This window comes from Gambusia affinis, linkage group LG15 (assembly GCF_019740435.1).
Source record: "Gambusia affinis linkage group LG15, SWU_Gaff_1.0, whole genome shotgun sequence".
Taxonomy (NCBI): Eukaryota; Metazoa; Chordata; class Actinopteri; order Cyprinodontiformes; family Poeciliidae; genus Gambusia; species Gambusia affinis.
In genome coordinates this window covers 26,346,208-26,363,200 of record NC_057882.1, presented here as the reverse complement: position 1 = coordinate 26,363,200, position 16,993 = coordinate 26,346,208, and positions in this window count along the sequence as shown.

Here is a 16,993-nt window from a genome sequence, read left to right as displayed (position 1 = left end):
AATTTAAAACTCATCCATAAAAGAAAGAAAATCAACTTGAAGCTAAACATTTTCATAAATGATGAGATTATGTCAAGAAAAACACAGATTAAGATGTGAATCCTAATCTGTGTTCACTTTGTAGTAAATCTCATAAAGCTCATGGTTTTATCATTTTAACGTGACGCGGTCAGCAGGAAGCAGCACAAGCTGCAGAAGCTGCAGCGCGGCGTGTTTTTACAGTGCAGCTGCAGATTTATTCTCTCCTGGACAAACATGGCGTCCAGGATCCTCCCGCCTGAAATACAGCAGGAAGGCCGCAGCAAATCCATCACAACAACACCGAGGTAGAACGAGATAAATAATAATCATAATGGAGGCGGCCTGCTCCGCTCTCTGGATGCTCCGTGTCGTCGTGCCGTGATTCCCAGAAACTCCGCTCTCAGCATTCCCAGCATTCCCATGCAGCTCTTGACCCCTGACAGCCTTAAATTATTAACATTCCCATATGGGATAAATCCCCTGATCGCCGCTCGCAGCAACGTTTTCATGTGTTTCTCATTCCAACCAGGAGAGAAATATCTGATTTCTAATCTGAGTCTGTGTCTGCGCTAAAAGTCCCCGAATGCATCACAAATATAAAACAAGCTTCCAATTCAGACAGAGGCTCTCCTAGCGCAGCGAGGCCAACAGGGGGCAGTAGTTCACCTCGCTGTGCTGCAGCTCTGACAGCATTCAGCAGTATTAGCACAAAGCGTTATGAATGGGCCCCAATTCATCTCAATGAATCGGAGGGCCCGACCCATTAGCTGTCAGGCGCTGGACGGACGGCTCAGAGCGCAGACAGGTGAGGGACCTGCAGGTCCAGCAACGCCCTCCATGTGACTCCACATCCATCCATCCGCTGGCCAGCCTTTCTGGACGCTTTAAGCATTTAAAGTCAAATTTCAAAACAAAATCTTTTCTCTAGAAAATGAACAAACTCCTGTTGGAGACGGAGGATTGAAAAGTTGAGAGTAAATTTAAAACATTTCTCCACACCAGTCCAGTTCAGGCCGAATCCAGTCCGTTTTTCTAGAAAGTCCGGTTTATGCAAAAACACAAAGTAATTTTCTAGTTCAAATATCTTAGTTCACTTCCAAAGAAACGAACAATGGAAAATGAAAACTAATTTAATCAATATTAAGGAATTATTGATGTAAAACGAGCTCTTACATCTTACCAAAAAGTTACTTATGAGTTAGTTTTGTTTTATTTTATGTTTAGTAAGATATAATCACTAGAATTACTTGGTAAAATTTTGCATTTTTGCAGTGTGTCAACGCCAATCGACCTCTGACCTCTGGTCCTCCAAACATCCGTCTGGGTTCGGTTTCAACCGCTCCTAAAGCAGGAAGTGGACTACAGAGCATTCTGGGTAAATCCAACCAAAGCTAGCATGTTAGCCTAGCGCTAGCAGCAGAAATGTCTCCTGGTGTGGTTTCCTTCAGTGGTTGTTGGTGCAGCGCCCCCACAGGCCAGGAGGGGAACAGGTTGGTTTGACTCAGAACCACAGCAGCTGGAGGTGGAGCAGATGTTCTGGTTCCAGTAGAACCGGGTCGACCGGACCGAAGGAGGAAAACAGACCAAATACTCAGAATTAAACAATAAATAAAAGATTGAAGGAGGATTATAAACATTTAAGTGTTGAGTTTTAACACTTAAATCCTTGAGTCAAAATGTTCATATTAACTCTAAAGTTAAAGCTCAAATTGTGAATTTAACACATTTTCTTATTACTTGGTAGAATTGTCTTTCCTGACAGAACAGGCTGTTAGAGTTTATTTCCTCTGAAGATGTTTCTGTAAAACTTTCATTTAGTTTAATTAATATCTGTGATTTGGTGGAACATGAAGGAATATTTTTCTACTAAACTTTAACTTCCAGATGCTGCTTCAGTATTTCAACATGATGTTTTTCCTCTATGATGATCTCTATACATACATAGATCTGGAAGTTAGCTTGTTTTATTTCAAGTGAATTCAGACATTTGCACTAAAGTCAAACCATAAAACTTGGTAAGATTCTGTGTTTTTGCAGTGTAGACATTTCCTCCCCCTCACTTCTCTGACTGTAATCAATCTGATGATTAATATTTTCTATATTCAAAGTACAGGATAAAAATATTCAAATGTCTGTGGCTGCTTTCATGCCGACTGTTAAATAAAAGCAATTTTCTGCGCGTGAGAACAAAGGTCAAAGTTCAAAAGTGTTCAGACACCGACGTTGTCCAGAGGATTTGAATATTTCTGCCACCAGCGGAGAATTTATTTTTAAGTGGGATGAATTTGTCTGAGAAGCATTCAAATTGTTTTTTCATTTCCATACTGACGTGTTTGAGTTTCATGTTGGCGAGGCTTTTCCTGGTTCTGGATGGAACGTTTCCCGCTCTCTGTTCGGAGCCGGTTCTGAAACAACTTCGGACTCTAAAATCCTCTTCAAACAGAAGAAAATCTCTTCTTCTCATCCTCCTCTCCTTTCTTCTCACGTTCTGCTCTGCCATCTCAAACAGCTCCTAATGATTTCTGCTGGATCACGCCGCGGTTTCAGCGGCACCGCCAAGCCAAACGCAGCGCGGCTCCTGAAGTCGCCTCGACCCAAACAGACACCTAATCCTGCTGCTGCAGCAGCCGGGCCGCAGCGATCAGCTGCAGCAGGCAAAAAGCAGAAGAGGAGGGGGGGCAAAGGTCAAATCTACACAAGGATTTGAGGCTTCATCATTATCACGACACAGCACTGAAAAAACTCATTAAATCTTCTTCATCACGTCTGAATTTTTCACTTTTATTTAAATAAACAATAATTCTATCAAAAGGGGAAACAGAAACTTGTGTGGGATTTAAATGACAATCTGGTCCAAACAACCAGATTATTGTTACAATAAATGCAGATTAATCTGGAGCAAACTGTAAAGCAGCTCAAACACTATAAAAAATCGCCTGGTTAGAGTTTCTCTTGTACCATAAAAATGAAACTAACCAACATTTTGAAGTGTAACGACTTGGAAAAAATATAAAATTTCAATTTCTGATTTTTTGATTTCTTTATGATGTAAAGCATTTAAATGCATTGTTGCTGGAATTTTCAATACTAATAAACTTGATTGATTGATCAGCTGTTTCATTCAGATCCACACTCTGAATGCTCGCTGGGTTTTCCCATTTGGAGGAAATGAGTCGCCTATAAACAGGAAGTGATGGAGTATGGAATAAAATTAATATTTTATGTTAATGATGCCAACAATGATCTATTTTTTTATTACTATGGGATTTTTCCACCTTGGTCCCAAAATGCTAAAAACTCAAATTAAAGGTTGTTTATGGTTAATTAAGAATTAATTTTATTGTATTTTACTAATTCTGTAGTAAAAAATGTTAACATTGCTGACAGAGTTGATATGAGTTATTTTAATATTCAGATTTCTGATAAATTGAAGAAAGAATCTGACTCCCAGAAATAATCCTCACATAAACACAAACATTTAAATGAGACTTGAAAACATTCAGAACAAAATGAAAAAGGGTTTGAAAGAGTCACTCCTAGAAATAAAATAAATCTGGTTTTAATTTCTTAGTTTTAGTTAAAAAGTGGAAAATGAAGCTGCTGTTGCTGGTGAGGCCAGCTGGCTGCTGAACTGCAGAAAAATCATTTATTAATGATGATTTGTCTCCTTTGGACTTGGATCCGGTTCTGCTTTGCTCTGTTTCTGGGCCTTCCGGGTCCAGCAGGAAATGCTAAATGTTCCCGGCAGAAAGAATGAAACTAAATGTTACAAATCTACATCTTTATGTTGCTGCTCTGAGGAAAGCTGTTGGATTATCTCTGGATTATTTTGTTGCTTTACCAACAGATCATCTAGTTCTGGTTTCAGATCTTTACTGAATCAGTTTAATGATTTTCTTCAGCCGTGTTACCCAGCAGGAAGCAGAAGGTTTGTTTCTGTCAGGATCAGATATGAAGGAGCACAAACCCTTTAGGGTTAACTAAACTAAACTAAACTAAACTAAACTAAACTAAACTAAACTAAACTAAACAAAACGTTTCCATCAGAACCGAAATGAAAAGTTAGCAGGTCCTCTGCACTTCTTCATGACCGGCTGGGATGACGTGTTTTTTATGTTTTTTATGTTTGTTTTTTTTTGTTTTTTTTTGATGAGTTTAAAAGTTTTAAAGCTTTAAATCGTTTTCACATCAGACTGATTTCTTCCGGGAAAAATACTTTACTTTGCATTAATTTGTGGGAACCTGAAACATCCATAAATTAAAATGCATCGTGTTTGGAAAACAGAAAATGCTTCAAGTTTGAGTTCAGTGTAACTTTCATGTGCTCATTAGAAAGAGAAGTTTTGGTAACTTGTTTTGTGTTGAGAAAGGGAGAATTCCTCCAGAACATATTTCATATTTTTACTCCACCTCGCATTAAAATACTTTAATCATCAAAACATGAGGAACAAAAAGTAAATCCTGCAGAGATTAATTTTTTTCTTCTTGGTGACAGCGAATTGCGGCCAAGCTGCTGCGCAACATGTGCACAAATTTGATGAAAACTGCGCAGCCAGGCCGACCGCAGAGACAAGCCGAGAAGGAGCCGAGAATCCCGCAGCAACAGGCGCAGTTAGCGGCGGCCGTCCTACCGCCTGCTGCAGCGCAGTGTGTGTGTGTGTGTGGGCGTGTGTGTGTGTGTGTGTGTGTGTTTGTGTGTGTGTGTGTGTGTGTGTGTGTGTGTGTGTGTGTGTGTGTGTGTTCTCTGCAGCTCACGGCTTTATTATCAGAAACAACAAAAATCTCGATCTGAAATTACATTCAACTATTAATTTTTACACAAATCGGTCAAAAGTTCTGGTTTTTTATCTATTATTTTCTAATAAAACTACAGAACAAGAAATGTTCAACTAACAAAAGTTTCCGGTTTTAAAATAGAAACATTTTAGAAAATAATCAGAGAGTCTGAGATTAAAACTGATTTAAGAAGAAAAGCGGGAAACCGTGAAACCAAGGCAGCAAAAACAAGTTATTAAAAACATGTTACTTAAAATAAATAAAAACAGATCCGAGAATTAAATTCATCTTTCTCATTTATTTAGCCTTTATGTTTTATAAGTGTTTATTCCCAGGAATGCTGGTTTTAGTTTTCATATTTATTTATTATATTTTCAGTGTGAAACAAGTTATATTACATACAGATAATAATTGTATTATAATGACAAATTATTACACAATAATTATAACAATATGATATACAAATACATTATATTATGTTATTTACTTTGTTGGTACAAATTCATGTTATATTTTAATCTAATCCTTAAATTTTAAATCATAATCCTAAAAATATCATAATAATAACAATATTAATAAAACTGCCTAAAATAATAAATATTTACTTGTTTTAATGATTTTATTATATTAGTAACTCTGAGCTGAAATTGTTTAAGATTTCACAGCAAAGTAAATAATTTAATAATGACAGCTTAAAGTGTGGAAATGTTTTATTATTATTTTTAAAATCATAATAAGAGTTCAATATAAAATGGACAATAATGACGTCAAAGATGAAAGCGTTTCTCTGCTTTGGTTCCCATGGCGACAGCAGAGAAGGCGGGAACGGATCAGAAAAATTTCAGCAGAGATGAAATGTGATCTGATTTCAGGAGGACAGAGTCCAGACTGCGGCCCCCTGACGGGGCCCTGACTGCGGCCGACTGCGGCCCTGACGGGGCCCTGAACCATCCATCATGGCGGCGCTACACGTCACCTGCTGATGTCATCATTCCTCACGTGAACCAAATTGTTCAGGAATCCTTCATCATATTTATTATTATTTATCTGAATGATCTAAAATACAAGAAAACAATTTATATATTTGATATTTTCTCCTGTTAAATCAACAAAACTCAAAATTAAATGTTTTATTTATATTTATATGTGTGAAACTATAATTTAAGACAAAATGTGAAAAAGCTTACACACACGTAGCCCTGGTGACGTCACACTTCAATCAATCAATCAATCAAACTTTATTGTCTGACTTTTCAGACAGTCAGGTTAAAAATAGAAATATAGAAAGAATAAAATTATCAAAACAACCAAATCAAGAACTTATTAGATAAAAAATGAGAAATTAAAATAGTAAAATAAATCAGTTAGAACAGGAACACTGGATCAGTTTTTCTCCATTTCAATATTAAATGTAATTCCTCTCTGTTATAATTGCTTTTAGATTCAGATTAACTTCTTTGTCTCTGAAGGGCCTTTTCTTTTACAGCAAGTAAAAAAAACAACAAAATATAAAAAATAAGAGGCATTAAAAATCTGAAAGGGAGAGATATTAGATTAACATGAAAGTTATCATCTGATTCAGCTCTAACAATTGGCTTGGAAGTAAAATGATTGTTCAAACATGCATCTGGAATGTAGCTCATTTATTCATTAAATAAGATTAAATATGCAAGAAAGACAGTTTATGCTTCTTAAACTGGGTTTCTGTGTTTTTTGTGGTTCATTAATTAGTAAAAAATAAAGCGCTGCACAGTAAGGGCGGATTTTGTTTCGTCAAGTTTTTGTTACAAACTGATTTAATGTAGAACAAAATGTTCAGAAAAACTCCAGGCTGCCGTTGGAAAATCTGATCCAAAACGACAATGTTCAAATCTGAGAAGCTGTTTTTCTTCATTACCCAGCTGGTTTTTATGTGGCCGTTCATTCATTAGCAAAAAAAAGGTTAGCAGAAATGTTTATTTTTTATAGTTGGACCTCAATCCAATCCACATTTGACGCTGATTGCCCTTTAGTTCGGTACAGAAAGTTCCAGCACACGCAGATAAAAAGCTTTGTTGGGTCTCTGAGCGAAAGCTGGAAGCTTTGAAAGCGCCTGAATAAAACAATTTTATTGGAAACAAGTTCAGGAAACACTTTTCAGATCTGGAGCAACAAAAACACGATAAACAAATAAAACAATTAGCGACTGTCATGTGGAGTCTCCAGGAGAGACGGCGCTGCCGCTCCCGGCTAGCAGGGCAGCAAGCTAGCAGGCTAGCAGGCTAGTGTTAAGGGTTTTAGAAACGCTGGCAGGAACACACACACACACACACACACACACACACACACACACACACCCACACACACACACACACACACACACACACACACACACACACACGGCCCCTCCGGTTCGCTCAGTGAGTGTGTTTAGCAGATGTGGGGTCACCGCTCGCACTGAGCCGGGCTGATCTTTACAGCGTCGCCTCAATCCTTAATTGGTCTCCTATTAAAGCAGCAATTATCCACTGAACAGGAAGGTCTTAATGAGATTAATGGAAAAGCTCTAAATATTAGCCGAGGTTCTTTACTTTCTGACAGAAAGAAGGCGGACATGTAGTGGAGATTTAAAGAACTTAATGCACTTTACTTGAGTTGCTCGCTTTAGGTGAAAGGATACAGATCAAATTTCTTCACACAGCCATAAAACTACAAACTTATCCTCAGCTGAAAATTTTTAAAGAGCTTTTCTAGCAATTTTTGGACACAACAACTAAGTATTTCGAATGCGGATTCATAAAGACAAAAAAAATTCCCCATTTAGATATTATTTAATGGCTGATAAATATCTAATCTCTATAAATCTGCTGCCACCACATGCTCTGGGACTTGCCCCGCATTAGGTTGCTTTGTTCAGCAGGTCTGCATGTTTCTGCTCCTCCGACTGAAATCAGGAGGTAAAGTTCTGACTGCAGGCACTCAGACGCTGCAGGGAAGCTAAAGCTGCTAAAGAGGCTAATTTAAATGTAATCCTGTGATGAAGCATTGTCTCAGGGAGATAACAGAGCTGCTAATGAGGGGGGGAGGAAAAACTGGCAGCTGAATGGATCAGGGCTAAGCAGAGACAAAACGGTCATTCAGAGCTTTTAAACTATGGTTTAAATCTGCAGTACAACAAAAAACATGTTTTTACATATTTGTTGAAATTGTCACCGTGCCATGACAATTTGTGATGAGAAAAAGATCTCCTCCCTGATCTCTGCAGAAATTAACCAGAAACAACCAATTACGGCCAGGAGGTGGGGCTTAGCGCTGTCAATCACACTCATGTACTCTCTGTGTCATGTACTAATGAGGGAGAACCAACAAGGAAACTGTTTATCAGCCATCATCAGCATTCCTAAAAGGCTGAGAGCAAGAGGAGGCCAGAAGGAGTTGTAAAGGTTTGAGCAGCATGCACAAAGCCATGATTGACAGCTGTAAGACCCGCCTCCTGACTCTGATTGGTTGCTTCTCGTTAGCATTGACAAGCATGAGGGAGATTCATTTTTCACAGATTTTCTGTCTCATAAACTGTCCGAACCGGCAAGAGTTTGAACAAATATGTTGAAGCTTTTATAAAGATTCAAATGTGCTAAACCGATTTTTTAAGACAAAAATCTTACTTTACCTTTCAAGTACCAGCTGGACCAAAATTAGTGTATTTCACAAAGAGAACCGATCATTAATAAAAATATTACTCAAGAAAAGGTAAAAAGCACATTGCAGTGAAATTACTCCTAAAATAACATTTTGTCCAGTTTCTGAAGTAAATGTAAATATTTACTCTCCATCTCTACTTTTAAATTATTTGCAGTAGAAACTGGACAGAAATAGTTGGTCAGACTTTGTGTCTTTGAAATGAACGCTAAAGCAAGAAGCTAACCAACATTCATGAGCCGCCATCTTGGGACTGAAATGTTCCTCAGGCTGAAACTCATAGCTGTGTTTATATTGAACAAATAAACGTACAAACTGCAATTTAAATAAATATTGCTTAATGGAAACACTGCTACTTTGTAGAATTAGTTTTTTGTATAAAAAAGTTTTTATGCTATTATTAGGAGGTTTTTCAGTCGTATTGAAATTACGACAGACACTTATTTTTCTCATCATGAGTCACATGACCAACAACAGGAAGTAACTACTGGCAGAAACCACAAAGAACCTAGCAAGAAGACAGGAAGTGGTCGGATGAAGTTTTTTAACTGAACAAATGTATTCATGTGTGGTTTGAATTGTGTTTTTCATTAAATAGAAATCTATTTTTTCAGCAGTGATAAAGTTTTGTGAACATTTGAAACGCAGCTGCTGCTAACTTAAAGTTGTTTCAGTCAAGGTTAAAAGTCATTCAGTTCAGATTACTATAAGGGTTTGTGTTTAAAAGAAAAAAGTAAATATTCCCTAAATCAGTCCAATAATGGGATGTGCTGCGGTGGTGCAGAGGTTCAGCACAACCCACATAAGGAGGCCTTAGTCCTCAACGCGGCCGTCGCAGGTTCGATTCCCAGCCTGGCAACCTTTGCCGCATTACCCCTTCTCTCATTACCCACTTTCCTGTCAATTAACTATCAAATAAAGGCCACTAGAGCCACTAAAACCTTTAAAAAAAAATCAGTCCAATAAGCTCAGACTGCTGACGGCGTTTGGCCTGCAGAGCTTTGCTTCGACTTCGACTCGTTTTAATTATCAACTTCAGTCAGAAGTGGATTAAGATCTTAAATCTCTTATTGAATAAGTTCAGTTGTCAGTTTAAAACCTCAGATTAGCATGTCCCGCTAACTCTCCTTGCGTTTTGTTTTCTTCCATCAGTTTTCATCCTGAGCAGGTAAATGTGACCGACTGCAGCCACTTTGACTGTTTCTATCTGAGAAACTTTTCAGTTCCAGCCGTTATATTCCAACTCGCAAAGGAAAAAAAGGCCTCTTTAAATCTGAGTAAAATGCCTTAAAACATGTAACCTTAGCTGGGTAATCATCCTGGGAGTGCTTACAGGCGCAGCACTGTACAATCAGGAGAAATTTGTAGGAGCGGAAAGCCCTGGCAGGGCCGGGCCCCTGAGATCATGTCTGTTTTATTGAGGGATAAATGTTGCCATTGACTCTGTGGATGAAGGGGGGCTGCGCCAGGCTCTAATTGGCTGCATTAGCGTCAGCGTTGCTAAAGCCTGCCCCCCCACGCTGCCTGCGTCCGATTGGCTGTCTGGCATTCCACTGCGATCTGCAGCAACCTCAGGAAGCGACTCGCTCTCTGCCAACGAGAAGCAGCCGCCGGGCAAGAAGCACCCTGAAAAAAACGCCCTGAGCAAATCTGTCTGGATTCCAGAGCAAAAGTCCAAAAGTAAGACAAAACCTGTCAATAACTCCTTAATAGTGAAAAAAACATCGTTTCACCTGCAACAAAACATTTTTCACGTGTTATAAGTGAAACAATTTACCAGCGGGAGTAGTACTGGTTGCTAGGAGACAGGCTAGGGTTGCTAGGTAACCAGGTGGAACTAGAACTTTTTCTTCCCCACGAGTCTGAACAGGAAGTGATCGGCGCCATCTTGGTAGGCAAACGCAGCGCAGAGCACAGCAGACCCGAAGCTTCAAGACCAACAGAAAGAGACACGAACAAAATGGCTGCTGTCAGGATCGACTGGCGCTCAGGTTGCTAGGTGACGGCAATCTGCCAGTGGACCTAAAACTTTTTCACCGTTAAGGAATTATTCACTTGAATAAGCTGCTATATTTTGCTAAAAAGCTCATTTAGGATATTTGCAATAGAAACTGGACCAAAAATAGTTCATATTGTGTGTTTTTGCAGTGTCGATGTGTGTGTGGGTGTGTGTGTCTGGTGGATGTTTGCTGAGAGCAGAAGCCCATCGGAATGAAACCAAAGGATGTGAGACAGGATTGGAGAAGCTCAGCGGAGCAGCAAACCAAGCGATGATTCGCTGCTGGACTGTAAGCTGATAAACGGTGGAAGAACGAGAATCTGCAGCTGAGTCAATACGGCTGGACCAACGCAGCCGATAACACGGAGGCTCACTGCTGCTCGCAAACAGGCAACAAAAGGATTTATTGTTCAGGAATCTGTAGAAAAAATGTTCTGACAGAAAAGAGACGAGTGGCTTTACATCTTCACTGTAAAAAAACAAAAAATCTTACCAACTATTTTGTCTGGATTTTGAAATAATATGAAAAATGACATCAAATTAACTTTTCAGTAAAATGTCGTAGCTAGTTTTAAGTCAATCAATCTTAAGAATAAAAAAATAGTTATTCTGGCAGATGATTTAATTTTCCAGTTTTTAGTGAAAATATTTGAATATTTGAACTAGAATCATTATTTTTACTGACTTAAAACAAGATTATTTATCTAGCAGAAAAGTTATATCTGTCTGATTTCAAGATATTTGCATTAGAAACCAGACCAAAATACTTGGTGCTTTAGTCATATTTGACCTGACCTTTGACCTTCATATGCCGTCATTTAGAAAATGTTAAAGTTCTCTAACGGTAAACTTTGGAAATCTGATTCTGATCTTGTTCATCACGGCAGAAACAGAAAGTCACTGAAATAAAAAATAAAATTCTCCAGTTGTAATCTGGAGTTATTGGTGATTTTATTAAGAATAACTTAGAACTAATGTCAGATTTTTCAGATTCTGTTAAAACTCGGACCTTCAGTTTTAGTTTTTGCTGTTTCTTTCAGTTCTCCATTTTGTTGGCTGATGCAAATGAGTGGAAAGCGTGGAAACAGAGAGGCGTTTGTTGGTGTGTGTGTGTGTGGGATCACGTTGATGTCATTACTTTAGGCTGAAGTGCAAACAGTCTCTGGTTCGGTGAAAACCTGCTGCCTGTTTTTAGCCACTTCGGCTTTTTGTCTGCAGGCCAAATAAATATTCCTTCAGAAAAGCTACATTTGGATTTCTCCTGCTGCTCACATTCTTGATGTTTGTAAGTGGTGATCAGAGTTTGGTCCAGACTCGGTTTCCCAAGCCGCTGTGAGTGTGACAGATGGTTTCCATGGTGACGGCGGTCCTGCTGAGTCAGCGCCTCCATTAAAGGATTAGGAAGATTTCTGCTGCTGCAGATCAAAGCTGCTGCAAAGAGCCCCGGCGGCTCCTGAACGCCACCTGTCCTCATCACCGGGTTACACTTCATAATCCAGCCGGCCTTAACTCTGCCTGACCTCATGGCTAAGATTCATCAAAACTTTACATATTTTATATTCTCTTTCAGAAATGAATGCACATAACATGTTATTGGGATTTTATGTGATGAACTGGAATAAAAACTATTTCATTCAGATAGTAAATAGAGTCTGCATGTTTGTAATTTAATCTAAATTTAAATCATGTAATTTCTGTTAGCAAGCGTTAGCTTAGCTGCAGCAGGTCCAGGTTTTTCACGTCAGTCTGAACGGCCCGGTTCTGATCTATTCACGCCCCAACAAAATCAGATCTGTACCACTTCCACATGTGAAAACAAATCAGATTGTTTCCAAAGTGTCTGCAGTCTGAGCGGTCAAAGTCGGATTTCATCCCAATTTTACGTGAGAAATGAACCTGAATCCAGAATTAATGTTTTTCAGTGTCAGGAAAACAAGCCCTTTCAGAAAACGACTAGTTACTGAGTCTACCTAGCAACCAAACCCAGTCTGTTGCCTAGAAATCCCAGAAGAGTTCCAGCATGTTTGGTCAGCTGGTTTTTATGTACTCTACAATGGCTGCTGGAAAAGACGAGAGTTTTTTGCTGACTCACCATCCAGGAACCATTTTCTGTGTTCTGGTTTGGATTTAAAGTGACAGAAACTCTAAAACAGCTCAGAACGGATCAGACTGAAATCTCATTATCTAGGAGTGATTCAACGGAAAGATGTTTTGTCACCTTTAACTCGGAGAATCCCCATAGCGACTATGGAGGAGCTGCAGCTCCATGGCTCAGGTCATTCACTTCACAACTCTTTACTGGAAAGGAGGAAAACTATTTTTAAAAAGTTCCTGCTAATGCAGCTGCATTTCCCCTATAAATGTGAGCAGAACTTTCATCTTCCACTAATATTGGAAAAACAATTGAGCAATTTCTGTTTCCAGTAAATAAGAAATTCAGCTAAAATGCCGTGAATAAGTTCGTTCACTCGATAAGCGCCATCTTCCTCCTGCCACTTCCTGTTTTCTTCTTCTTTGTCTTTTCCACCAGTAGTGACTTCCTGTTGTTGATCACATGACCTGTAATGTGAATAAAGAAATGATCTACTCTTCATAAAAGCGCCGGTTCAACCTTTATTTAACCAGATCCAATTCCTGGAGTCCTGACACCTCAACCCACTGCAAAACAAAAACTTTTCTTTTAATTCATGTTTCCATTAAGCACATTTATTTTCATAATTCAAATTTACACAATTTTAAAAGTCAATGGATTGGCCCAGTCAAAGCCCAGACCATAAACCAACAGTAACAGGACTTCAAATCATTTCTTCAGAAAATCTCGCTTTGAGACGTTTTGCTCAGAAACTTATTTTCTAGGTTGAAAACCTTTCGGATTTCAGAAAAAGCTGATATTACTCATTTATTACGCTACAACTGCACACTGATTTATTCATCGTGACAGAATGTGGAAATGTTCAGGTTATGTAAACACGTTTTGTGCTCGTTGAGCCTGATGGGTCAGAGTGTCCGAAACCAACGCTGAGTCAGGGAGGATTAACCTGTCTGCCTCCAGCCTCGCCTTTCACCTCTAACCATGACAAACTTAACCCTTTCTGCTGCATGTCTGTCTCAGTGCTGCCCCTTTCTGTGAATGTGTGTACTGCAGGCGGCCCTGTTTCCTGGCTGCTGCAACTAAAACCAAGGAAGAGCTGCCCCTTCCTTTAATCTTTGGATTTAAATTTGATTGACGCTTTGAGACTGCGTACCACACACACACACACACACACACACACACACACACACACACACACACACACACACACACACACACACACTCCAAACCTCAGATGTAGCCACAAGGACAAGCAGATACTAGCCTCAGAGAGAAACCACAGCCACACACACACACCGCTGTGTTTGCAACGTTCCCACCACGCCGCTGTATGGCAACACACAATAGAGCAGGAAATAACGCCCAGACAACACACACCTTCATCCTGTACTTGGTCTGAACAAACACTGACTGAGAATGGGAAGATTAATGGATGAAAGGTTTGCACAACAACAATAAACGTCTGACAATGAAGCCGCCAAGCATGAAAACTCCACATCAAATTAGCAGCACTGTAATTATATTTCTTTTAGTTTTAGGGTTTTGAATGAATCAGGTATGCATTTCCATCCAGTCTGATTAAATGTTAGTTTTTTGTGGCGCTTGCAGAAAAAAAATCTGTTTTGTTTTGAGCAGCCGCCGCCGGTGTGACTGACAGCTTCATGTTGAAACGATTCCTGAGATGCTGTGAAGAAAACGCCATGATGGTCTGATTCACTTGATGGATGGAGGCTGTTATCAGTCAGCAGGCTGCCATCATCTGACACGTTTCACTGTTGGCACGACTTCAGAAATATCCCTACAGACCATGAGAGGAACCCGGCTGGTGGGAACGGCTGAGGCAACGCAGCAGCGACTGACGGGAATCGACCCATCAACCTCATCACTGAAGAGGCTGCATGAAAGTCTAGTCAAAGCCCGACTCTGGTTCCTCTGGCTGGACGAGGAGCGGCAGAGGGAGGCGGCCAGACGTCAGCTGAAACGATTAATCGTGATTAATCCTCGAGTCAAATAAGCATCAACTAATTTAGTGATTGATTAATCGTTAACTGGAGAATTCAGGCTTTCAAAAAACACGTGCTGCAAAAGATAACAACATATTCAATTAAGTCATAACTAAACACAAATGATTCACATTTAAAATAAAACTATTTTGTCTGTTAATAAATTTTAGCTAAAACTCAGTAAATTGTAATTTTTATTCTCATATTTAATAAAGAAATGCTGTTATTGAGTTTTAGGCAAAAATGTTAAATAATAGAAAATGTATTTTTATGATCAATTTAAAATATTTCAAAGATTAAATGTTTGAACTTAACCTGTTTAAATTATAATTATTGATTATACTTAGGTTAAATTCTGAATGTGAAATGTTTAAATTAACAAATTTAAATCCAAACATTATACAATCTAATTAATAATATTAGTTGTAATGTGTTGCCTTAGTTTTACTGGGCAGATTTGTTGGATTCTTTTTTACAGTGTAGTTTAAGGTTCAGATGTTTTTGAGTTTCAGGTGAATCTGGATGGAAACTTTAACCTGGACGATCAATACCTGATCAACTTAATTAAACAGGATTTAAATGAAGGGAAACCTTAAAAAGTGTTTAATAATGCATAAAAATCACAGTTTCATTAAATCACAGGTTTTATTGCAGTGATGGTTCCTGTTGTGGGTTAGCAGGTGAAATCCAGTGAAATCCAGTGAAATCCAGTGAAGACGTTTGCGGCGGCAGATTAAAGGATTTAACCGCCTCGGCTCACGTTGTGTCCGTCTGCAGGACGGAGCGGCAGGAAGTGAAGCCGTTGAACGGTGCGACCTGCTCTGCTGCCTCAGGAAAACTCCATCAGATCCGACTAATTCTCTCCACAGAAACAAAACCAGACGTTTGCAGATCAGACATTTATTCACTTTCAGGTTATTCAGCTAGAAGCCGTTTAAACAGGGAGGAAGTTCCATATTTGGTATTTCACAGAAACAATAACCATAAACTGAGGCGTGACAATCTGTGGTTTCATCATCTCTGCTTGGAAACAATGAAACATTAAAGCAAAGCAGATACTTTCAGAGTTTCACATCAACAACTACAAACTGTTTTTTATTCTCTGATGAATTAATCCTGAGTTGAAATGAGAAACTACTAATAAAAGCTCTGAGCCGTTTCACTCCTTCAGGTTTTGCAGTTTTATCTGTTTTCTAAAGCAGCTCAGACTTTGAGAACAAAACTGGACAAAAGTTTTTGGTCACTTCTCATTTTTCTCACTTGTTGCTTCTGAGAAGGCAGATTCTCACTGAAAGGTGATTTATTCTGCTTCCTGTCACAGGTTAGGATCTGGTTGGCCTAAACAAAACATGTTCATCACATTTTTACACCAAATCATTTTTAGATAATCAGGTTTCAGTCTGAGCCTTTTCAGGGTCTCTGTCGCTTTAAATCCAAACAAGCTGCTGCTGGCCACGCCCCCAACTCAACGCTTACGCTCACACCAACCTGGCTGAAACAGATGCATTAGTGGAAAAGCATTAGTGGAGCCTCCTGCACAGCCAATCAGAGTGCAGCAAGTCAACAACTAAACTCTTGTCTTTTCCAGCAGCCATTGTACAGAGCATAAAAACCAGCTGACCAACTGCCAGAGATCAGCCGGGGTTGCTAGGTAACGGGGCAGTTCCTGCTGATTTGTGCAGGTTTTTCAAACGACTTGATTTCCAGACAAACATGAACTTACTGCTAGAAAAACGGCCAGATGGTGTTTGGTTTGGTTTTTAGAAGCAGAGAAATTCACATTGACAAACAAAAATGTTCAAACTTTGAACCAGAAGTTCTTTAATCCAAACAAATGTTCCATCTACTCCAACTCTTTCAACTGGAAGCATCCCAAACCTCCATGTCACTGAAAGCCATCAGTCAGAGCATTAAGCTGCCAGGCAGCAGGCGGACACGCCCTGGGGTTTGGCCTCTGAAGGAATCCGCCACAAAGCGTTTGTCATTCCAGCGCCTCTCTGTGTAATCAAATGATGAAGATTAATGGCTGCAGCCATGGAGAGCGTCTGTCCGCCCAGAACCTGCAGAACCTTTCATCTGCCGTTCCAACCGGCGCTCTCCTTCTGACCATGAGGAGAAATAACAGCAACCTTTCATGTTTTAATGCATCCTGGTGTATTTTGTTCCAAATGCATTTCAGTAAAACGTGCTGAGCAGAAAGTGGAGCGGCGACGCCCCCAATCCTCCCAGGTGTTTAGATCAACCTGCAGCGCTGCCAGGATTAGCAGAGTTTATCTGCATCGTCACGCCTGGAAGACAAACTGAAACCTCAAAACGCTTCAGCTGCCTGGAAGCTGTGGCTCACTCACCGTCTGGACCCAAACATGAGATGAGATCGGGTCGGATCACATCTGTTGGTCTGATCCCAGCCAGAAGAGACTGAAA